Here is a 23,200-nt window from a genome sequence, read left to right as displayed (position 1 = left end):
CGCAGGCGACTCGTCCCGCCCCCCTGGTGGCTCGCAATGGCCCTAGTCCTGCTCTCAGGGGCCCATTTTCCAGATAGAGAAACTGACGGTCCAAGCCCTAAAGTGCTTGGCGCCAGCTTCCTGAGGGCTCGAACTCCAGTCTGTCAGAATGGGGCGCCCTAGTTGTTCCCGGTAATACTAGATGTGTGAAACCCGTGCAGGGAACGTCAGAGACACTTTTCCTTGTTCCAGATGTCTGTACCACGTCTCCCAGGGAAGCTCCTGAGAGCCCCTGGGTTTCAGCTTTGTTTCGGGTGTGGAAGAAATTCTGAGGCTCCCAAGATGAAGTGAGGTGTGCCTGGGTGCAGCCCGTTATTTCTATAGCTTATAAGAGTTTATGAAGTGCGTTTGGGGAGTGCCCTTTTGGGCACGAAAACCCTGGCTTTGAGGACTTGTGCTCCAGGTTCCTTCTAGAGTTACTTGCCCTGTGCTCTGTGGACGAGTTGTTTTACCTTTGCGGGGCTCTTTCCTCATCTCACAAACTTAAGAATCAAGCAAGATCTCTAGGTCTCCGGCAGCTTTGAAATTCTTAAAAACCTGAAGGTCTCTTAACTGTAAGAAAAAGGTCAGCCAAGGCTAATTACTACCGTTCTCTAAGAAAACTGAGGCTCCAAGAGCTAACTAGCTGGGCGGTGGTGGCTCACATCTTTAATCCCAGCACTTGGGAGGTAGAGGTAGGCGAATCGCTGGGTTTGAGGCCAGCTTGGTCTACAGAGTTCGTTCCAGAACAGCCAGGACTGTACAGAAACCCTGCCTCAAAAAAACAAAAACAAACTAGATACTTACTCCCCGGATCTTTGCCATGAGCCTTCCCAGTTGCTCCCTCACCCACTGCCTCCAGCAGTCCTGGCTAGCCTCCTGCATGTCACCCTTTCCCTGTATATGATGCAAATGCTCATGCTGGGGGTGGGCATGCTGAGTCTTCTACCAACTTGCAGCTAAAGCTTGTTGGTTTATTGTGCTTCATTGTTAATTCTCAACCTCTTTTTTTTTTATTTTTGGTTTTTCGAGACAGGGTTTCTCTGTGTAGTTTTGGTGCCTGTCCTGGATCTCGCTCTGTAGACCAGGCTGGCCTAGAACTCACAGAGATCCGCCTGGCTCTGCCTCCCGAGTGCTGAGATTAAAGGCGTGAGCCACCACCAACGCCCAGCACTCAACCTCTTCTTTTTGGGAGATAGGATCTTGAAATGTAGCCAAGACTACCTTTGAACTCATGATTCTCCTGCCTGTTCCTACCAAGTGCTGGGGTTAAAATCCACATGCCAGCAGTTACATCCCTAGGTCTTTAATTTTTTTTTAATTAAAAATTTTTGAGACAGGGTTTCTTTAGGTAGCCCTGCTGTCCTGGAACTCACTCTGTAGAGCAGGGCAGCCTCGGATTTACAGAGATCTGCCTGCCTCTGCCTCCTGAGTGCTGGGATTAAAGGTGTTCCACACTCAGTCCCAGTGGATACTTTTACAAACCACTCTTGCAACTAAGGTTCTGGGAGCATTGTGGAAGAGGAGGTGGAAAGATTGTAAGAGCTGGAGGCAGGAAGTTTGCTGTGAGATTGTGTTTCCTAGTAATTAATGTCAGAAGCTACACCATAAAATCTCAGCAACAAGCTGGGCAGTGGTTGTGCACGCCTTTAAGCCCAGCACTTGGGAGGCAGAGGTAGGTGAATCTCTGAGTTTGAGGCCAGCCTGATCTACAAAGTGATTTCCAGGACAGCCAGTGCTACACAGAGAAACCCTGTAATGAGATTAAAAAAAAAAAAAAAAGCCAACATGTATTTGTGTGTACATGTATGTATTGGTGTGTGTATGTTGCCACTCTGTGATAGGGACTTTGCATACAGAGAGGTGACACAATTCATTCAAAGTCATACAAATAGGAATGGCATGGCTGGAACTAGCCCTGGACTCAGGTCCTGCTGGCTGCCTCTCATGTTTCATCCCACTTTTGCCTTCTAAAATTGGTCTGTAACAGCTTATTGGCACTTTTTGGGCAGAGCCTGTGCCTTTTGGCATGGATCTCTATGCAAAGCAGTACTCAGTAAATGTTCTATTGAATTAAATGCCCCAAACACTCTATTTCATCTTGACATAATCTATCATGGCAACTGGTTCTGTGGACAAGTGAGATTCCTGGTCTGTGGCTCCTATTTTGCTGTTTATTGACCAGTAGCTTGAGCTGCCCACAAGTGAGTGGCCTTTGGAAAAGTACTCTACAGAGTCTCCAAAGTGGCTACATACTCCCTGCACATTCCTGGGGTGGGGGCTCTTAAACAGTGGGGTGTGCTCTTAGGTATGGAAGGAGGGGCCTCAGCACGAGAGGATTGGAGGAAAGTTGGGGGTGGTGGAAATAGAAGATGCATGGCAGGTCACGTAGGCCTGTGCTTCGTTAGTGTCAAGTTGCACAGTGAGATAGGCCAGCATCAGAGAACCAGGAGTGCAGGTAGCTCCTGAGGGTTAGACACAGCTGCCTGGAGAAAGTGCATCTGGAGCTGGAGGGAGGAGGGAGGAAAGAAAAAGCACTCTGGAGGACACAAACTGTGTCTTTCATAGTGGTTGCAGACAAGGGTTTTCCTTAAATGCTTATTGCATGTTGGCCCTTGTCAGAGCACAGAGCATGCCTTTTTCCTCTTTTAGTGCTGGGGATTGGGCCTTGGGTCCCATACATACTAGCAAGTGCTATACCACTGAGCTGCATCCTGGTTTTGTTTATATTTTACGTGTTATGGACGTTTTGCCTGCATGTATATGTATGTATATGTATGTACCATGTGCGTGCTTAGTGCGCATGTAGTGCAGAGGTGTCATATCCCCGGGAATTGGAGTTACAGAAGGTTGTGAGCCGTCATGTGCCTGTGGGAACGGAACCTGGGCCTTCTGCAAGAACAAGTGTCTTACCACTGAGCCATGTTTCCAGCCCTCTTACTTTTTGAGATAGGGGCTTTGAATCTGATTCTTCTGCCTCTGTACAGGCCTATGTACAACTCCGGTCTGAGGCAGAAAAATCACAGGTTCAAAGGCCCTGTCTCTCTCATCAGTTATTGATATTGCCCCACATTTTATAGACGATTGGGTGACAGAGTAGCAAGGTGGCCCTTATAGAACAAGCAGTTCCATGGGCTCCCAGTGTTCCTGACATTCCTAGGTTCTCTGGGGAGTGTCTGGAGAAATGAGGATAATATTTTTTTTTTCCTCTTCTTCAGCTAGCATCTGCCGTCTGGAGAGCTGATAACACCAAGGGTGAGTTCTGAGCCTGAGCCCAGGCCATCATCCCGTTGCATGGGGGTTCTTAAGACTCCGAAGTCCTAGTACACACTAGTCTTTCAAGTTCAGTAGGTACAAAAGGCCACATTCTTGGCTTTTGGAAGATCTCCACTGCATCTTGATCTTTGAATGTGTTTCTGGGTTTTCACAGGAAGGTGACATCTGGTTCCCTGCAGGCTCCAGTTGGCAGCTGGCCAGCTGCAGCAGGAGGCCCTTTTTTCTGGAAGGGTGTGGCTTGGGAAGCTGGGCTGGGGATGGTGGCACTGACCTACAGGAAGCATCATCCCTTCTGTGCAGCCCTTGAGAAGACCCCATACTCAGACAGGCATCTTGGTGGTGGCACTCAGCTCTTGAGAGCACTGGCTGCCCACTGAGCCTGGAGATGTGTGCAGCTGACCACGGGAGAGGTGGCTTTATCCGCTAGTTGTAAAAAACACTTGGCCCACTTCTCTGACGCCTAGCAGTCACAAGGACAGGGATAAAGGCAGAACTGTCCCTTTTTCTCCCCACCTTGTATTCAGCAGCATTTAGCACTGTCCTCTATAACCTGACACTCTTTCTCTGTATAGCTCTAGCTGTCCTGGAACTGGCTCTGTAGAGCACATTGGCCCAAACTCAGATATCTGCCTGCCTCTACCTCCCAAGTAAAGGCATGTACCACCATACCTAGCAGACCTGACACTCTTAAAGCATCTACCTTGGGGCTTTCTCTAGGTTATGGGTTCATCCTGAATTTTAAGGCTCTTGGTTGGGTACACATCCTTCTCCAGTCCAGTCTCCTCTGATTTGTAAGAAGAGACTCTTTCCCTCCCTCTGAAGGCAGGTGTGCTGCTCTCCCCGTTTTATAGCTAGGGACCCTGGGGACTTGGTTGCTTAACTTTCTCCAGTATTCATGTTTATTATGGGGCAGAGATTCTTTTGGACAGGGATTTTTCTTGGTTTTCTACTCATTGTACAAAGAATTTTCTGAGGGTGTTCTCTCTTCTCGACCCATGAGTGGCCTCTCAGATTTTATGTGTATGGGTGTTTTGTCTGTGCACTACATGCATGCAGTATCTGAGGAGACCAGAAGGTACCATATCCCTCTGGTTGTGTGTCGGTGCTGGGATCCAAACCAGAGTCCTCTGGAAGAGCAGCCAGTGCTCTTAGCTGTTGAGCCGACTCTGCAGCCTAGAATTGATGGCTTTTGAGATCGTCCACATTTCTCTTGTCCTGCACCTTGGGTCAGTAGTGGGAGTTTTCAACTCTGCCAGAGTCTCCTTAGCAAGTCCATGGAGAAAAGGCAGACAGACGGGTACCTATTGGAAATGGTCTGTTCTGTGGATCTGTGACACTCTCTACCATATTTCCTATTCCATCCTCTTCTCTTTCTGCCTCTGTACACTAATTTTTTTTCTCCCAGAGACAGGCTTCACTGTGTTTCGTAGCCCTTACTGTCCTGGAACTCACTTTGTAGACCATGTTGGCCTTGAACTCACAGAGATCCACCTGCCTCTGCCTCCTGAGTGCTGGGATTTAAGTTCTGCGGTGGGCTACCTCCACCACCCAGCTACTAATTCTTAGTTTGGGGCCTGGTATGTAAGAAAATGAAGCCCAGAGAAGGTTCATGAGCCAAATCCAGGATGCTGATCCTGTGTTTGTTGTTTTTTTTTTTTTTCCCCTCATTTGTTTGTTTTTAAGGCTGTCATCTTTTATGGATGACAAATCCTTCGCAAATCCATCAGTTAGAACAGAAAATTAGTCACCAAGAAAGGGCTCCTCCCAGGTCCTTTGGTTTGTCAAAGCATGTTCTGCTCATCAGTTCCCAGGGCCCTGCTACTTCCCCAGGGCTTTCCTTAGTTACTGTAACCAAGACTCTGTCATCTTAGCTGGGGCCTTCCTGCTCTGCAGCTTTCTCCTGGGGATCTCAGAGGGAGGTGGGTGTGGGCTGTTGTGATTAAATATCCAACCAGAAGGCAAAACCCAAGTCTCCCAACCCACCTCAGCCTGCAGCTTGCATGTTACTCCTTGTCTTCATTTGCCACCAGGGCTGGGGGCCAGGCCTGAGGTGCGGCAAGGCTGCTGAGATACACTGCTCCAGCTGTGAGTGGGCTGTGGCCAGACTCCTGGCAGCTCCTCTCCTGACCGACATGCAACATGACATCCCAGGCTGAGACTTCAGGGGAAATTCCACAAGCCTGCTGTGCTGAGTCATGCTTAAGTCTTTCTCCTGTCTCCCTGGTCAGCCCAGGGTCTGTGCCACCTGCAGTGACTAAGAGGATCAGGCTGTCACTTCTTATCTCTGCACTTGCTTTACACTTCCCAGTGTTTTTCCCACCAATGTGCTATCCATCGATAAGAAATTTGTTAATAATAAAGTCAATATAGTATTTATTTTGTGAGAGAGTCCTTTCATGCATAAGAGAACAGATTCCGAAAGCCTCAGTGTCTTGGTGAGCTTTGTGAGGTGACAGGTGACAGGTGAGTGGCATGTTAGGGTATGGCACCTACAATCTCACCCAATCTGACCCATGGAGCTTTGAGTAATGCCAAATACCATTCATAGTGACTTTGGTTGAAAGGTTTTTTTTTTTTTTTTTTCTTTTGAGACAAGGTCTTGCTGTGTAGCCTTGGCTGGCCTCCAACTCCCAGAGATCCAGCCTCCTGCCTTCTGCATGCCAGAATTAAAGGGATTAAAGTTTGAGTTTTGATTTGTTAAAATTGAAAATTTAAAAATCTAGTTCTTCCTTTTAAGGACTTTTAAGTTTAATTCTTTAAGTGTAAGTTCTGAAACTTTCCATTCTAGTTATGAGTTTAGAAAAACTTAACAATCACTTTGAAGGGCCCTTTGATTAATGTTGGTTTCCTTTGAATAATTCATTAAACTTACTTGAAATTTTTAATTGAATTTATAAATTACAATCACCTTCCCTTAATTATTTTATTATTTCTTCCAATTGCCTGATTAAAAATCCCTTAATATTTTAATTACTCCTATAAATCTAATAAATTAAGCCAAATCTTAAATTTTCTTAAGCATATTCCTGTTGGGCTTTATTTAATTATTTTTTAGTTTTTAGGTTTTCTTTTTTTTTTTTTTTTTTTTTGGAGACAGTATTTTACTGTTGCCTGGAAGTTACTCTGTAGCCCAAGCTAGCCTTGATTTGTAGTAATCCCATCTCAGCCTCAGGAGTGTTGGAATTTACAGGCATCACCTCCTATTGCCAACCCCATCCTGGTTTAAGATTTATTTTGCTGGGTGTTGGTGGCTCACACCTTTAATCCCAGCACTTGGGAGGCAGAGGCAGATGGTCTGTGAGTTTGAGGCCAGCCTGGTCTACAGAGCGAGTTCCAGGACAGGCTCCAAAGCTACACAGAGAAACATTGTCTGGGGGGGAAAAAAAGAAGAGAAAAAGAAAGAAAAAAAGATATTGTGTGTGTGTGACGCACGCACGCACGCACGCACGCACGCACGCACGCGCATGTGGGCTTGTACAGGTACACAAAGAGTCAGATCACACTGGGGCTGGATTTACAGGTGGTTGTGTTGGGAACCAAACTTGGGTCTTCTGGAAGAGCAATGCTCTTAACCATTGGAATATCTCTCTGACTCCTCCACCCCCAAGTAACCACAAAACTGCTTTCTGTTCCTGGAGATTGGTTTGCATATTTCTGGAATTTTCCATAGGTAGACTGTTGCAGGAGTTGTGTGTGCCCACATGTGTGTGCATGCTGGTCAAGCACTCTACAAACTGAGCTACATCTTCATATATCTGTTCAAGTCTTTTTTATGAGCATGTATTTCTTTGCCTAGGAGTGGAGTGGTTAGATCACAGGTAGCTGTTAAAGCCTTCCAAAGTGCTTACTCTATTTTATATTCCCATCAGTAACAGAGAGTTCCAGTCACTTTCCACCTTCCCCAGCACTGGAAATCACTGATGTTTTCTATTTTCGCCATTTAAATGTACATTATGGTAGCTCATTATGGTTTCAATTAGAGTTCCCTAATGACTATCATAATGTGGAACATTTTGTTTGCCATGTGGTCTTCCTTTTTTTTTTTTTCTCTTGAGACAAGGTTTCTCTGTGTATCCCTGGCTGTCCTAGAACTCTCTTTGTAGTCCAGGCTGGCCTCAAACTCACAGAGATCCACCTGCCTCTGTCTCCCATCTTTGTCTTTTTTAAGACAGTGTCTCACAGTATAGTTCAGGCTATGTATCCCAGACTGGCTTTGAACTTGTGATCCTCCTGCCTTTGCCTCCCAAGTGCTAGAATAATGACCATGTTCTACCATGCCTGTTTAAAATTCCTTAAAACACATGAAGTACCAGCTAATGCACAGATGTAGGGGAGATGTTGGGGATGGACTCCAGGGCCTTGTGCATGCTGGGCATGTGCTCTACCACTGAGATACACCCCAAACCCAACACATAGAGATTCCTTTCTTCCTTCCTTCCTTCCTTTCTTTTTTATTTTTGGTTTTTCGATATAGTTTCTCTGTGTAGCCTTGGCTGGCCTGGAACTTGCTCTGTAGATTAAATTGGCCTGAACTCAGATCCACCTGCTTTTGCTTCCCAAGTGCTGGGATTAAGGCATGCACCACCACCGCCCAAGCAAGATTACTTAACACAAAATTAGTAGTACCATGGCTTTAACTTTTTCAGCACATATGTACTTAATCCTAAATCTTTCCGGAATCTAGACACTCCCTAAATAAGGAAACAATTCTGAGATGCACATTACTTTCCTAAGCAACTTTTAGTACTTCCTCTGCAACTGCATAGTTTCCTCATAATTCAAGGACCCCTGGCCCAGATGAAATTAGGTCTTAGCTTTTGAATCTGGCTGCTAAGCAGATCTATGATTCATTGCCATTTTGACTCAAATAGGGTGGTCTTAAAGCCCTTGTGCCCTGGATAGAAACACTATTGCTAAATTTCCTCTCCAGTTCTCTACCAGATGCTGAACCCTTGTGCTAGATTTGATTCATCTACTTATGGTTTCACGTCCTACAAAATAGGTAGAACTTGAATACAAAGTAAGCAGAACTTGGATTCTGTGTAGCTGTCAGGAGTTTGTCTGACCAATGACCAGTTGCAAAATTCATGCCAGTGTCTAGAATTTGGGTCTCGGTCTTTTAAGTCTAGGCCTGGCATTCCCCTCACTATTTCATACATATTTTCTTTTTTTCCCAAAGAGAAAGTGAATGTGGAACTTAAGAATTCTTACCTTTTGGTCAGTCAGGCTTGGTTACCAAGAAGTCTTGGCCACTGGAATCTGGGTTGCCTTCAGTTCCTCTATCTGTAGTGGGGATAACTTGTCTCTCCCAGACCTCCCAGTGGAACTTTACCAGCCTGTTGGAAGGGGCTAGTGCCATCACATTCTCATTAGAGATTGGAGCTGAGATGATAAGCAGATGTAGGATTCTTGTCTTGGTTCTTGAGTTGGTCTCAGGAAATTTGCGGGAGTGGAGGGTGGACCTGCCTGAGAATTATTTCTGCAGCTGTATCTCTCTCAATGTCTGTGCTTTGTGACCTCATGTGGAGATCTACAGAGTTCTCAAGAAAAAGACCTTTGAGTTGGGGAGAAATTGTCAGGATTGCATTATAGATTCCTCAGCAGGATTCCTTCACCATAATTTGAGTATTTTTTTAAAGAAATGTTTATATATGGTTATTTTGCCTGCTTATACATGTCTGTGTACCACTTGTATGCCTGATGCCTGAGGAGCTTTCAATTTTCTGACTTTCTTGAGTGCTAGCCATGCACATACATACATATAAAATAAACCTTAAAAAAAAATCATTGTCAGGTGACATTTAGCATATTTCCTTCTAAGAGTTTTGTGGTTTTAGCCCTTGCATTTAGGTCATGGATCCGTTTGAATTAATTTTTCTAGCCAGGGTTTTGTTTTTGACTGTTTGAGTTATCTGTGGTTAACCTGTTTCCAAAAAAACATTAAATGTGCCAGGCTGTGGTGGCGCACGCCTTTAATTCCAGCACTCGGGAGGCAGAGCCAGGTGGATCTCTTGAGTTCGAGGCCAGCCTGGTCTACAGAGTGAGTTCCAGGACAGATGCAAAGCTACACAGAGAAACCCTGTCTCGAAAAACCAAAACAACAACAACAAAAATAAAACATTAAATGTAAAATTCCATAAATAATTTGTTACAAATTACCCACTGTTCTAAGTAGCCTGATAAAGTCTCTTGGGTGTCCTGCTCCTCACAGTAGGACACAAATTACCCCTTTGCTCCGTAAACACATACTCTAGGAAACCCACCTGTCAGCTACTTCATGGCCATCTTGGTCTTCAGCTCAACTGTGCTGGAAATGTACAGAGTTTGAGCAAGTGATCCTGACCCTTGTGTAGAACCCTAAGATTATGCCACAATGCCTGTGCTGTCTGTTTTGCTTCATCTCATGTAGCTTTCACATTGTGTGATCTCACATCAGCACAAGAAAAGTGAGAAGTTGTGCATTGCCACCACCATCCTGGTGATAGTTCACACTTTTAATCCCAGCTCTTGGGAGGCAAAGGCCAGCCTTCTACATAGTTTCTGCCTAGCCAGAGTTACCCTAGCTCAAAAACAAAAACAACCGCAAACCAGGACCTGGAGAGACGGCTCAGCAGGTAACAGTACTTGTTGCTCTTGCAAAGGACCCTGCTTTGGTTCTACGCAACCATATGGCCGCTAAGAATGTCTGTAACTCTTGTTTCGGAGGATCTGAAGCCCTTTTCTGGCCTCTGCAAGAACTGTGCACACAATTGCACAAAAATACATGCAAAATACCCATAGACAGAAAAAGCAAAACAAAAACAAAAACTGTAAAACCAAACAAAAAAGATGAGCACAGTGTAAGTTATGAGAGATTATTATTTTCATAGCAGTGTATTATTCTAACTCCTATTTTACTAATCATTACTGTTAATCTTTTATAATGCCTAACCTAAAAGTTAAACCTTATTATACTAGGTCTCTGTGTATAGGAAAAAACAGTTCACGTGGGGTTCAGCACTATCAGAAGTTTCAGTCATGCACTGGGCATCTTGGAATGTATCTCCATTGACAAGGAGGAACTAAATGGTGTTAAGGCCCAACTCCTGCGGGAATTTTAAACATAGTCTTTCCTTACCTATGATTCTGTGTTCCTCCTTTAAGTAATGTAGAGATACTATGATAAAAAAAATGTATGAGTGAAAGTGTGGGGAGGGACCAGGCATGGTGGTGTATGTCTTTAATCCCAGGACTTGAGAGGCAGAGGCATAGGCATGTGTCTTTCTCTGAGTTGAAACTAGCCTGCTCCGTTGTGAGTTCCATACTAGACAGAGCTACATAGTAAAACTCTGTCTTCCCAAAACAACAGCAACAACAAAATTGTGTGTGAGGAGGGGGTGGCTTGAGAAATGGCTCAGTGGTCAAGAGCATTGGCTGCTCTTGAGAGACTTACCCACAGTGGGTGGTTCACAACTGCCTGTAATGCTAGTTCTAAAGAGTCTCATGTCCTCTTCTGGCTTCCTCAGGCACTGCACACACATACAAATACATTTTTTTAAAGTGTGTGAGGATATAGTTGGCCTTCCATATTTTGGGTCCCACATCTGTAGATTCAGACAGGCTCTTTTCTTTGGCATTATTCTCTAAGCAATATAGTATAGTAGCTGTTTTCATGGCATTGACGTTGCCACAGGCATTGTACGTAATCTAGAGATGAAGGAAGGCTACAAGAGGATGTGTGGGGGTTACATGCACATATGCCATTTTATATAAGGAACTTAAACCTTTGAAGACTTTGACATCCAAGGTGGGACCTGGAGTGAATTCCTCCTCAAATACCTAGGGGTGACTGTCACTAAGTGACAGATTTTCTTCCTAAAGAGAGAGGGATGTGCTATATCATAAGATAGGACATTAAAATAGAAGAGGTACAGAGATTAAAACTTAAAAAATATAAAACAACAGTCTAATTTGAAAAGTGCCATCTGAAGTGTAGTAGATCAAATGACTGTTCTTACTGCAGAAATTGGGAAGTCACCAAAATGTCCACCAGAAGAAAGATGGTTGTTCTATATGCAGTCTGGAGTTATGTGATGTTGCCTTTAAAAATAGCTCCTGTACCCTAATCAAACTGTCACTCCAGTTTTATTACCACAGAACAAGACCTATGAAACTTTCACATAAAATAGGCTGTAAAGCAAAAATCTACACCGTGTCTAGTTTGGTTATATTATAATGCTGCACTGAATGTTTTTCTGGACAATGGAATTATAACTTCACACTTTCAAGTCTTTCTCTTTCTAGTGTGCTTTAATTTAGTTTTGGTTTTGAGGTGGTGGGGATTGAACACAGGACCTTGTGCGTCCTAAGCAAACTAACTAAGCAAGCATGCCACTACTGAGCTGTACCCCAGCCCATTTTAATTTTTAAATAATCAACTCAAAGTATTTTTTATTTTTAAATAGAGAATGTTCCTTTCTTTCTCTTTTTTTAAATATACTCTTTTTATGACTTATTTTTATTTGATGTGCATTGGTGTTTTGCCTGCATTTATGTCTGCATGAGGGTGTCAAATCACTGAGCTGGATTACAGACAGTTGGGAGCTGCCATGTGAGTGTTAGGAATTGAACCCTGGTCCTCTGGAAGAGCAGCCAGTGCTCTTAACTGCTGAGCCATCTCTCCAGCCTCCCCGCCCCCTCCCTCTCACTCTCTCACTGACAGGGTTTCTCTACATAGTGCTGGCTGTCCTAGAACTCACTATGTAGACTAGGCTGGCCTCAAACTCACAGAGATCCACCTGCCTCAGCCTTCCAAGTGCTGAGGCAGGTGGATCTCTGTGGTATACATTAAAGATGTATACCACTATGCCAGGCTGAGAAAATTATTACTTTGGAGTTTAAGATTGAGTACAAAGTACTTTCAAGTTTGGCTTTTTTTTTTTTTTTTTTTAAATCTGTTTTCTCTAAAAGTTTGTTCTGGAGACAACTCCCCTTCCCCTTTTTTGTTTGTTTAGCAAGACAGGGTTTCTCTGTAGCTCTGGTTGTCCTGGCACTCTCTCTGTAGACCAGGCTAGCCTCACAGAGATCCACCTGCCTCTGTCTCCTGAGTGCTGGGATTAAAGGCATGTACCGTTATGCCCTGCAGAAAAACCATTTTTCTAAATGCCACATAAGGTTCTCCAAGGAGTGGCAGAGTAAGAATGGTGAATTTGGTCAAAAATCTTTCCATTTAGAACTCTAGAAATTAACCAGAAGTGTGCAACAATTGAGACATATTTATCCAAGAAAAATGACTGAAACATTTATTCATGTTTTCAACGAGAAATTATGAGACATACACAAAAGAAAGAACCTATCAGAAGAAAGTGTCCCCAAGAAAGCCCAGGTATGCCGGGCGGTGGTGGTGTACACCTTTAATCCCAGCACTCGGAAGGCAGAGCCAGGTGGATCTCTGAGTTCGAAGCCAGCCTGGTCTACAGAGTGAGTTCCAGGACAGGCACCAAAACTACACAGAGAAACCCTGTCTCAGGGGAAAAAAAAAAAAAGAAAGCCCAGGTAGTAGACTTTACAGGCCAGTAGTTCTCAACCTTCCTAATACTGTGACCCCTTAATACAGTTTCTCACATTGTGGTGATCCCCCTAACCATAAAATTATTTCTTTGCTACTTCATAACTGTAATTTTGCTACTGTTATGAATCATAATGTAAATAGCTGATATGCAGGATATCAGATGTGTGACCCCTAAAGGGGTTGTGGCCCACAGGTTGAGAATCACTGTCTAGACAAAGGCTTAAAATGCTCCATTTCAAATAAATCTAAAGAACTAAAGGAAAATATGAAAACAAAACAACCTTCTTTGAAGAGAGATTATCAGCATATGTTAGACTGTACAAAAGAGAAGCACATCGATGCTCTGGAGCCAAAACTACCACTAGAGGGGATCCACAGCAGAGCAGGAAGATGTAAGAACCAGCTAATCCAAGCACAGGCCGATGGAGGATCAGGAAGAAAGAAGACCGGAGGGAAAGGAGCAAGATCTCAGGCAGGCAGAACACTGTCAGAAGGTCAAGAGGAATTCTAGAAAGAAAAGACATGGTCAGACTATTGAAGAAATAATAGTCAGAAACTTCCCAGTTTGACGAAGAATGATCTGCACATCTAAGTAACTCAGTGGACTACAACGAGGATCAGCTCAAAGAGCTCCACCCAGGTGTACCCGAGTCAAACTGTGAGGAAAAGTGCTAACTCAGTGTGTACAAAGGGCCACCAGTAAGTTCAAAGCTCATTTCTTCCCCTAAGCCAGAGGGGCTGAAGGTAAATGTAAGTGCCTTATGAGGGAAAACCTTCAGCTATGATTATTTCATTACTTGAGTTGTAGATTGTCTGGACCTCCCATCTTTAGTAATGATTTGTTAGTTAGCATTCTAATTAACAATAGGTTAAACTCCTTTACATTTTTTGTGGTGCTGAGACTTGAACCTCAAGACCTTGTGTATGCCAGGCAAGCTTTCTAGCACTGAGGTGCATCCCTAGCCTTTATTTTTTATTTTTATATTTATTTATTAATTGGTTGGATTTTTTTCCAACCAATTGGACAGGGTTTCTCTGTGTAACAGCCCTAGCTGTCCTGGAACTCACTGTGTAGATCAGGCTGGCCTTAAACTCAGAGATCCACCTGCCTCTGCCTCCTGAGTGCTGGGGTTAAAGGCGTGTGCCACCACCGCCTGGCTAGCAATTCATTCTTTACTCAAGTGGAAAAGAGACCAAATGTAAGAATTTAACAATGGCAGGTTCTCCCCTGACTATCAGCCATCCAAGTTCAACCAGATATTGGGATTTGAGGTCAACCTGATCTCCCCTAACACCCCCAATGCAGCTGGCTGTTTCAGTGTTGGTGCTAGTCTCTTTCTGTGTGTGTGATTTTATAGTTAATATTGTTACTTGGAGCAGATCTCACCAGGACTGGTGAATGCTGTAGTTTCTCTGTTGTTGATAGACCTCAGGTTCAGAGAGATTAAATGACTCAGCTTTACTAGGAAGAAGCTCTCAGGGGACAAAATAATAGTTAAAGACTCTTAATTGGTTTTCTTTTTGATTCAAGAACCAGGCAACACTTAATTCTACAAAATAAAGTTCCAATGAGCCAGTGTTGTTTTTGCCTCTTTTGGGGGCCCTGCCACCCAGCTCCCGAATAAATTACTCGCTTATTCTTACTTATGAATGCCTGGCCTTATTTTGGCTTAGTTTCTTGCCAGCTTTACTTAAATTATCCCGTCTACCTTTTGCCTCTGGGCTTTTCCATTCTCTTCTGTAAATCTTACTCTTCCTCTGTGGTTTGCTGTGTAGCTGGGTGGCTGGCCCCTGGAGTCCTTTTCCTTCTCTGGCTGCTGGATTCCTCTTTCCTCTTCCTAGATTTCTCCTTCTATATCTTCTCTCTGCCTGCCAGCCCTGCCTATCCTTTCTCCTGCCTTGCTATTGGCCAGTTCTTTATCAGGTGTTTTAGACAGGCACCGTAACACAGCTTCACAGAGTTAAACAAATGCAACAGAAGCAAGAGTAACACACCTTAAACTAACATTCCTCAACAAGCCAATCTGGGGAAATTGGTTTTATAGACAGAAAAATGGCTGAAGACAGAAGAAACAAAAACCAAAGGTGAACTGGTCACTTTCAGTTTTCCTTGTGAGGTGGGGCCTTGGGACAGAACAATAGAAAAATGAATGATTGGTTACCATTAGATCTCTGGAGGAAGGCCAAGGGAGCCTCAGTGTTATTCCTATTGAAACTGGTCTGTTGGCAAAATTTTGCTATTAGTTCTCTAATCCCCATTGCTCTGAAGGTTGGTTCTATGGCTTAGTTTTAGCGTAATGGAACCTCAACACAAGTGATTCCATTTTGATTTTTAGTCAGTAGTCTTTGGGACCCAGTTCGGGAGCTTAGTTCAAAGCCCTGGTCTCCTATTGTTTTTTGTTTTGTTTTATTTTTTGAGACAGGGTTTCTCTGTGTAGCTTTGTGCCTTTCCTGGAACTCACTCTGTAGCATAGGCTGGCCTCGAACTCACAGCGATCCCCTTGGCTCTGCCTCCCGAGTGCTGGGATTAAAGGTGTGCGCCACCACCACCACCACCACCACCACCACCGCCGCCGCCCGGCTTCCTATCATTTTTATTTAACGTGTCAAAACCAAATTTCTTTTTTCTTGAGACAGGGTCTTAGCTGGCCTCCAGTTCACTATGTAATTGAGGATGACCTTATCTCTTGATCCCCTTACCTCAGCCTCCCATTTTCTGGGAATACAGGCATGTACCACCACACTTGGTTTAGCAGTCCAGATTTGTTTGCTTGTTTGTTTTTCAAGACAGGGTTTCTCTGTGTAGCCTTGGCAGTCCTGGAACTCTTTCTGTAGACCAGGCTGGCCTTGAATTTAGAAATCCACTTGCCTGTACCTATTGAGTGCTGGGATTAAAAGCATGCACCACCATACTTGGCTCAGTCCTGATATTTTACATAGGATTCTTAAAATATGTCACGTCTTTAGGGACATTGAGGTCATCCTTATGTGATTGTTGGAAGAGATCAAATGAAATAACTCATGTGAAGTGTTATAAAATTATGCCTTGTACTTCTGGTAAAGTCACACTGGTGACTGTGTGAAAGGTCCCAGTAGGAGAAGCTACCATGGGAGTCCTCGTGGAGAGCAGACTGAGTACCAGGATCTGTGGGCTCAGGGTTATATGTGAGGAAGAGTGTGCTCAGGAAGAGCAGGCCCTTGAACTATTGTCACAGTGGATAAGAAGAGAGGAGGGCCCTTGGGCAGTGGCACCCTGGGGGAAGACATGCCAGCCTTGCAAACTGGGTCAGATGTTCAGGTCATCATTGGCTACAGAGAAAGTTGTACATTAGCTGGCCTGGGCTACAGGAGACCCTGTCTTTAAAGACTCAAGTCTGGACCTGAACGTGCTGGAAACCCTACAAGGGAAGAGGCTTTTCTTATGTCAATGCAAGAATCCAGCTCTTACCTCAAAAAGGATAAGAGAAAGTTTACTCTGGAGCCCAATAGGAATGAGCGACCATGGCCCAGGAACACAGATTAGGTTAGACGAAATTCCATTTTCTAAAGTGGAGCAATTTCATGAAGTTTTCATAGTAACAGACAAAGTCATAAATCAAGACAGTTTTCACCAGGCGGTGGTGGCACACGCCTTTAATCCCAGCACTTGGGAGGCAGAGGCAGGCGGATCTCTGTGAGTTTCAGGCCAGCCTGGGCTACAAAGTGAGTTCCAGGAAAGGTGCAAAGCTACACAGAGAAACCCTGTCTTGAAACTGCCCCCCCCCCAAAAAAGACAGTTTTCAAATACATTGATGGACATGTCAGAGAGGTGTTGCCTCTACGCATGAAAAAAGAAAAAAAAGAAGAAATCCCAGTGTAGACCTCAAATGCTATCTGATGACATTCTTAGCATTTAGGTTGGTGGAAGGTAGTAGTCTGCTAAGTTAATACACTCCAAAAGGGCCGGGTGGTAGTGGCATACACCTTTAATCCCAGCATTCAAGATGCAGAGGCAGGTGGAGCTCTCTGAGTTTGAGGTCAGCCTGGTCTACAGAGTGAGAGTTCCAGGACAGCCAGGGATACACAGTGAAAAACCAACAACAAAAAAAATACATTCCAAAGTGTTTTTAATTCGTGAGTCATAGAATGTTAGGTCTGACACACAGGTGGACAACTTAGACTACTTAGGGGGCGAAAGCTAGCCTGAGATAAATTGTAATTAGGCTCTGGACCTGCAGCGCTCCAAGCTTTCCACATCGTTGCATTTCTAATCAGTCAATCAGCCTTTGCAGACACAGCGTCTTTCCAGGAATTCTCTGTCAAGCTCATTACTGCATAGCACTCAGGAGGCCTTGGAGAGTGGTGCTGCTGTGGGGTACCAGGTGCCAGGGCTGGAAAGCCAATGTGTAAGCCTCACCTGTGTTGCGACTTAGGACAATAAAAAGCCCCTGAGATGCTTGAGCTGAGGGCTATCCTGTGGTACATGGGGTTTGGGAAGCTTTTTTGGCACTCTACCACTGAGGTACATCCCAAGCTCTCATCTCTCATTTATTTATTTGTTTATTTATCTATTTATTTATTTGAGACAGAGTCTTTCTACATAGTCCTGGTTGTCCTGGAACTCATTATGTAGACCAGGTTGGCCTCAAACTCACAGTGATCCCCTTGCCTCTGCCTTCTGAGTACTAGGATTAAAGGCTTGCACCACAACTGGTCCAACTATTTTAATAATGAATGTGGTTCAAACCTAGCACCTTGAGCTTGTTAGCCAAGTGCTCTGCCACTAAGATAATTTTTCAGCCCTTTAAAACACTTTTTTATTAGGCCAGGTGTGGTGGCACATGCCTTTGATCCTAGCACTTGGGAGCCAGAGGCAGGGGCATCTCTAAGTTCAAGGCTTGGTCTATAGAGTGAGTTCCTGGACAGCCAGAGCTACACAGAGAAACCCTGTCTCTCAAAAACCAACCAACAAACAAATAAACAAACCCCACTACAAACCTTCATTTTTTAATTTGTGTTCATATGTGTCTCCGTGTGTGTGTGTGTGTGTGTGTGTGTGTGTGTGTGTGTGTGTGTGTGTGTGTGTGTATGTATGTGGAAGTCACTATGTAGGAGCTGGTTCTCTTCTGCCAAGTGGGATCCAGGGATCAAACTTAGGTTGTCAGGCTTGGTGGCAAGTGTCTCTTCCCGCTGAGCCATCTCACCAGCTTCCTTTTTTTATAGCCCTCTTTCCTATTATTCTCCCATTTTATTCTTGATTTCCATGGTTCCTGTGCTGGGGATGGGAAGGGGGTTGGTCAGCTGAAATGACAGGTGGATCATCAGCTGTCACTTTGAGACCAAAGTCACAAACTAGGCTGTATCACCTGCATCTGGCCTGTTTGGCAACTCTATCTGGCTGACTTGATTCTCAGCTCAAGGGCATTTCTGGGGTAGAGGGCAAATGAGGCCATTCTTTACAGACTCATGGATCCCAAAGAATGTTGCAGCTCCTGCCCACCTGGAAGAGTTTTCCAGCTCAGCCTACCCAGCAGGGCCCAGGACATCTGTCACTTGTAGAGTCCATGCAAGAAGTCTCTGAGGGACCCTGGGCTTGGATGGAGTAGAGTTTTCCTTTCTGGGTAGTCACATGAGATGGTGGAGTTGCCTCCACTCTAAAAACTGGTGAGACCAAGAAGCCAGGATGGCCCAGGCTAGTGTTTCAATGACACCCTTGAACCTAACTGCCTAGTAACAGGTTAGTTACCAAATGGTGGTCCAAACAGTATTTAACTTTTAAAATGTCTCTGATTTTTAGCTGAGTAATACTTAAATCTGGAATAAACATCTCGACGTATCAAAGCCTCCTTTTGTTCTCCTTAGGGAGTGATTCAGTTCTCCCTGTAGGCTCACTCTGGCTGAAATGATCTTCTCCAGTCTTTCAGAGACATGTATCTGTTTAAAATAGAAACGGCAGCTGAGAGGTGGCTCAGAGGTTAAGAGCACTGGCTGCTCTTATAGAGGTCCCCAGTTTGCTTCCCAGCACCCACACGGTGGTTAACAACCATTTAAAGACAGTTCCAGGGGATCTAACACCCTCTTCTGGCCTCCAAGGGCACTACATACATATGGCACACTTAGGTACATCGAGGCAAACACTCATACACAAAAATAAATCTTTAAAAAGATAAACTAGAGATGTGGTTCTTTTCGCTTTCCTACATCTTTTCTCCTGCACAGCCTCTCTGCTGAGGCCCTTTTCTTTCACCAAGACTTGGGCGTGTTCTTTTTGCAACTCACTCACTGAGTGTGCCACCCTTTCCACTGTTGGAGGGCTTCCCACTCTACCCCAGGGTATTTTCCTTGCTCTTGCCGAGGAGCCCTTTGGCTTTTACCTTCTTTTGCTCCTAGGAATGGCACTTTTGTGAAATTCTTGTCCAGGGCTCCGAATTCGTGTGAGCAAGTGTCGCCCCAGGATATTAATTAGGAGAGGAGTTGCTGGTCCCACCTAGTCTAGGTTGTATGGCCTCTTCTTCCCACTAGCAGTGCACAGCACTCAGTATTCTGGTCTCTCAGGTGTGGGATTTGGATCTCAGAGCCATGTGAGAGTCACCTTGTAATCTCAGATTATTGGGTGAGTTATTTTCTGTCTCACTCATTTTCTGTGAGACAGATCCCAGTTGATTTCCCTGCAGGTAGTTCTGGGGCAGGGATAGATGAGATTTATTTCTGGCTGATTCTCACCCTGAGGTATATCTTTTGGAAATCCCAACTGGACTTAGAGTAAGCTCTCCTTAAGATTTCTCATCTTAGGCCGGGCGGTGGTGGCGCACGCCTTTAATCCCAGCACTTGGGAGGCAGAGCCAGGCGGATCTCTGTGAGTTCGAGGCCAGCCTGGTCTACAGAGTGAGTTCCAGGAAAGGCGCAAAGCTACACAGAGAAACCCTGTCTCGAAAAACCAAAAAAAAAAAAAAAAAAAAAAAAAAAAAAAAAAAAAAGATTTCTCATCTTGGCTGGGCACTGGTGATATGCCCTGTGCCTTTTGAGGCTTTGAAAAAAACCAAAGCTTGTGTTTCCCTGGTTCTGCAAAGGCCCCAGGATAAAAGTTATAGCAGTCACCTGCCTCTGGATTTGTGCCTCCTCTTAGCTTCTGCCTGAGTGGGCCTGATTTTCTTGCTGACTTGCTTATACCTTTAAGAAGAAGTATGTGTATGTGGTGTGTGCCCCTCCTCCTCAATACATATATTTCACCCACAAATGGATGGACAGTCACTTATCTACCCTTCTGGGAAACTTGTTTCCCTTTGAAGCCCACGGGCCCTGTGTCTTACAGCTCTGGTTTCCTTCCCAGGAGTCTCCAGCTCACAGCTGAACGGTGAGGTAGCCCCATCACAGGGACATGATGGAGGCAGCTTGTCCAGCTTCCACTCAGAATTGTAGAACTGCAATGTTTGGGCCTGGAAGTCTGATTCTCATGTGTCATAGATTTCTGAATTATATGAGAATTGGAGTCTTTGGGTCCATCCACCCCTCAGGTTTGAAAGTTCTGTGGTTGATCCACTTGGCCTATGTTCCTCTGGCCTGGCCTTGGGGCTAAATCAACTCTGGCTTTGGCTAGTATGGGCAGATTGCTAAGAGAACAGGCTAGTATACAGGCAATGATTAGGAAGTGTCTGAGGGGTTTGGTTTAATGAGATAGTACCCTATATCAAACCCTGATCCCTCTTGTCCTTTGATATAAAGTCATAGTGATTTTTCTTTACAAACATTTTGCTACCTTAGCCTTTTGATTTCTGAAATTCCCAGAATTCCCATATTTTTTTCATTCCTGGGTGAAACCCATTATTACTCTAGTCATTATTATTTTCATTCTGGCCTCATTCTTGTTTTCTTTTCTTTTTTTTTTCTTTCTTTTTTTTTTTTTTTTTTTTTGGTTTTTTGAGACAGGGTTTCTCTGTGTAGTTTTGGTGCCTGTCCTGGATCTCACTCTGTAGACCAGGCTGGCCTTTAACTCAGAGATCCTGGCTCTGCCTCCACTTACTTACATCTGCTACCAAAAAGGCTTCCTGTTGTTTTCTATATACCTCCAGATGCCATCTTTTGTGTGTAGCCTTCTGCCTGTGATCTGGTTCTGGGCTGTTGTGGTTCCATGCAGGCGGGCCAGGCCACAGCTTTCTCAGTCCAGAGAGGTTCAAAGACCTGCCCATTAGACACACTAGAATGTGGGGCAGCTTTTACTTCCCATGTTTTTCTCAGGGAAGGAGGCAGGGCAACCTCCTCTGGTTTGTTCTTAGGATCTAAATATTACTTCCCAGTCAGTGTTCCTGTTTCTGTAGAGTTCTACATACTGATGATCACTCTAAAACAATGAACCAGCTTTCTTCCAGAATACCTGCTGCTTTTCCATTGTATTCTTTTCTTATGCTCCTTTTCCCCTTTCACTTTTCCCTGTGCATCTTTCATTTTTTGCTGTGTGGTGTCTCCTGTATATACACTAGGCTAGCAGGCTAGCACTGTACCACTGAGCTATATTCTCAGTTGGAATTAAAAACATTTATTTCTGCCCTTCTATAAACTGCCTTCTGAGTCCAGCACTTGTAACCATCCCCCTTCTAGCAGGTTCTGTCTGTTGTGTTGCTCTGCCCAGTGCAAGCATCCATCAGCTTCCCCTTGTCCTGCCTGCATGGTCTCTGTTCCCTTTGCCAGGCCCCTGTTCTCTGACTTACCCTCCCTTCCTGGGGAATGTCCTGGAAGGGAGGTAAGCCCCAGGCCTTCCTGACTTCAAGATCTACCCCCTGCCCTGAGCTAGTTTTGACATCAGCTTGTTATTCAAGTTAGACCAGAACACTGCTGCATTGCAAACTGATAGCATTAAAAAAAATTTATAGCTCCACGTAGCGGTTCATGCCTTTAGTTTCAGCATTTGGGAGGCAGAGGCAGGTGGATCTCTGTGATGTAGGCCAAGTATACATAGTGAGTTACAGGACAGCCATAGCTACATAGTGAGACCCTGTCTTAAAACAAAAACAAAAACCAAGCAAAACTAAAGTGTGTGTGTGTGTGTGTGTGTGTGTGTGTGTGTGTGTGTGTGTGAAAGTCACAATGCCTGTGGAGGTCAGAAGAGTGGTGGCACAAATGGCATTGGAGCCGTAGCTGAGAGCTACAGCCTACAGGCCAATCTGATGGAGGTACTTTCTCAACTGAGATTCCCGATAGAGTTGTAGGTCAGAGGTAAAACATGTGCTTAGCATGAAGGAGCCCCTGAATCCAATGCTCTAGCACTAAAAAAAGTAGATATTTAAAATGTAATATACATGTGCATATTCACAGCATTATTATCATTATTATTATTATTATTATTATTATTATTATATTATTATTATTATTGTCTCCAAATGGAATCAACCTGAAGGTTCATCACCTGATGAGTGGATTATTATTCAGCTGTAAGAACTGACACTTGCTGAAACCTGGGTGAAGCTTGCGAACACTGCTGTCACAGGGACCAAGCACAAAGGCCACATGCTGGATGACATTTCTGTGTAATATTAGGATGGGCAGAGAGCCAAAGTGGTGATTTCCAGGGTTTGGAGGAACAGAGAACAGGATGTCTGGTTTTTATTTGTGTGTGTGTGTGTGTGTGTGTGTGTGTGTGTGTGTGTGTGTGTGTAATGAAAATGTTCTGAAGTAGATATTGGTGATGGTTGCACAGTATTGTAAACCTATTGAAAGCCACTCAGTTGTGTGCTTACAGTTTCAGTGGTGAAAACATAGCTTTAAGCACTTAACAGTAGTAGCAAAGTCCAAGTGTAATCGCCTCCCAACATACTTGTCTTCATAAGCTATCTATAGGTCATGTGTGTTCTTGTAACCAGTGTAAATGCAGTTATAGGATAATACATGCCTAGCAGTTTTGGTTGTTTTTTGTTTTTTTGTTGTTTTTTTTTTTACATTTTTTATTTTTGGTTTTTCTAGACAGACTTTCTCTGTGTTACCCTGGCTGTCCTGGAACTTGCTCTGTAGACCAGGTTAGCCTAGAACTCACAGAGATCTGCCTCTGCCTCCCAAGTGCTGGGATTAAAGGCATGGGCCACGGCCCAGCAGTATAGCTTTAAAAATTTCTTCCTCTATTGTGCCAAGCACTTAAGAAGCACTCTATAAATACTTATTGAGTTATCTGTGTTTGTTATTTTCTATTCATTAGTATAGACACATTTCAGACTAGTTATAATTACCTATTGTTCTCACAAAAGGCAATATTCTTTAAGTGATGTGCTTTTTGGTACAGACTGTCTATGTGTAGGCTGTGTATATATTTTTTTCCTAGATGGAAAATAGCTTGCTGTTTTGATCACAAAGGCAGTATATGGCAGAGATGTTCAGCTCTAGCCTCTCTGG

At 44.2% G+C, this 23,200-nt stretch overlaps 1 protein-coding gene across 1 annotated transcript in view; it reads left to right on the top strand.

Annotated features, from left to right (window-relative positions):
- Nucleotides 1-23,200, top strand: part of Pc (pyruvate carboxylase) — a 93,310-nt gene that overhangs the window by 490 nt on the left and 69,620 nt on the right. The window lies entirely within an intron of this gene.

The sequence above is a fragment of the Peromyscus eremicus genome, chromosome 1 (genome assembly GCF_949786415.1).
Source record: "Peromyscus eremicus chromosome 1, PerEre_H2_v1, whole genome shotgun sequence".
NCBI lineage: Eukaryota > Metazoa > Chordata > Mammalia > Rodentia > Cricetidae > Peromyscus > Peromyscus eremicus.
The sequence above is the reverse complement of the archived record's forward strand: the minus strand, read 5'-3'. Positions and strand labels throughout refer to the sequence as shown.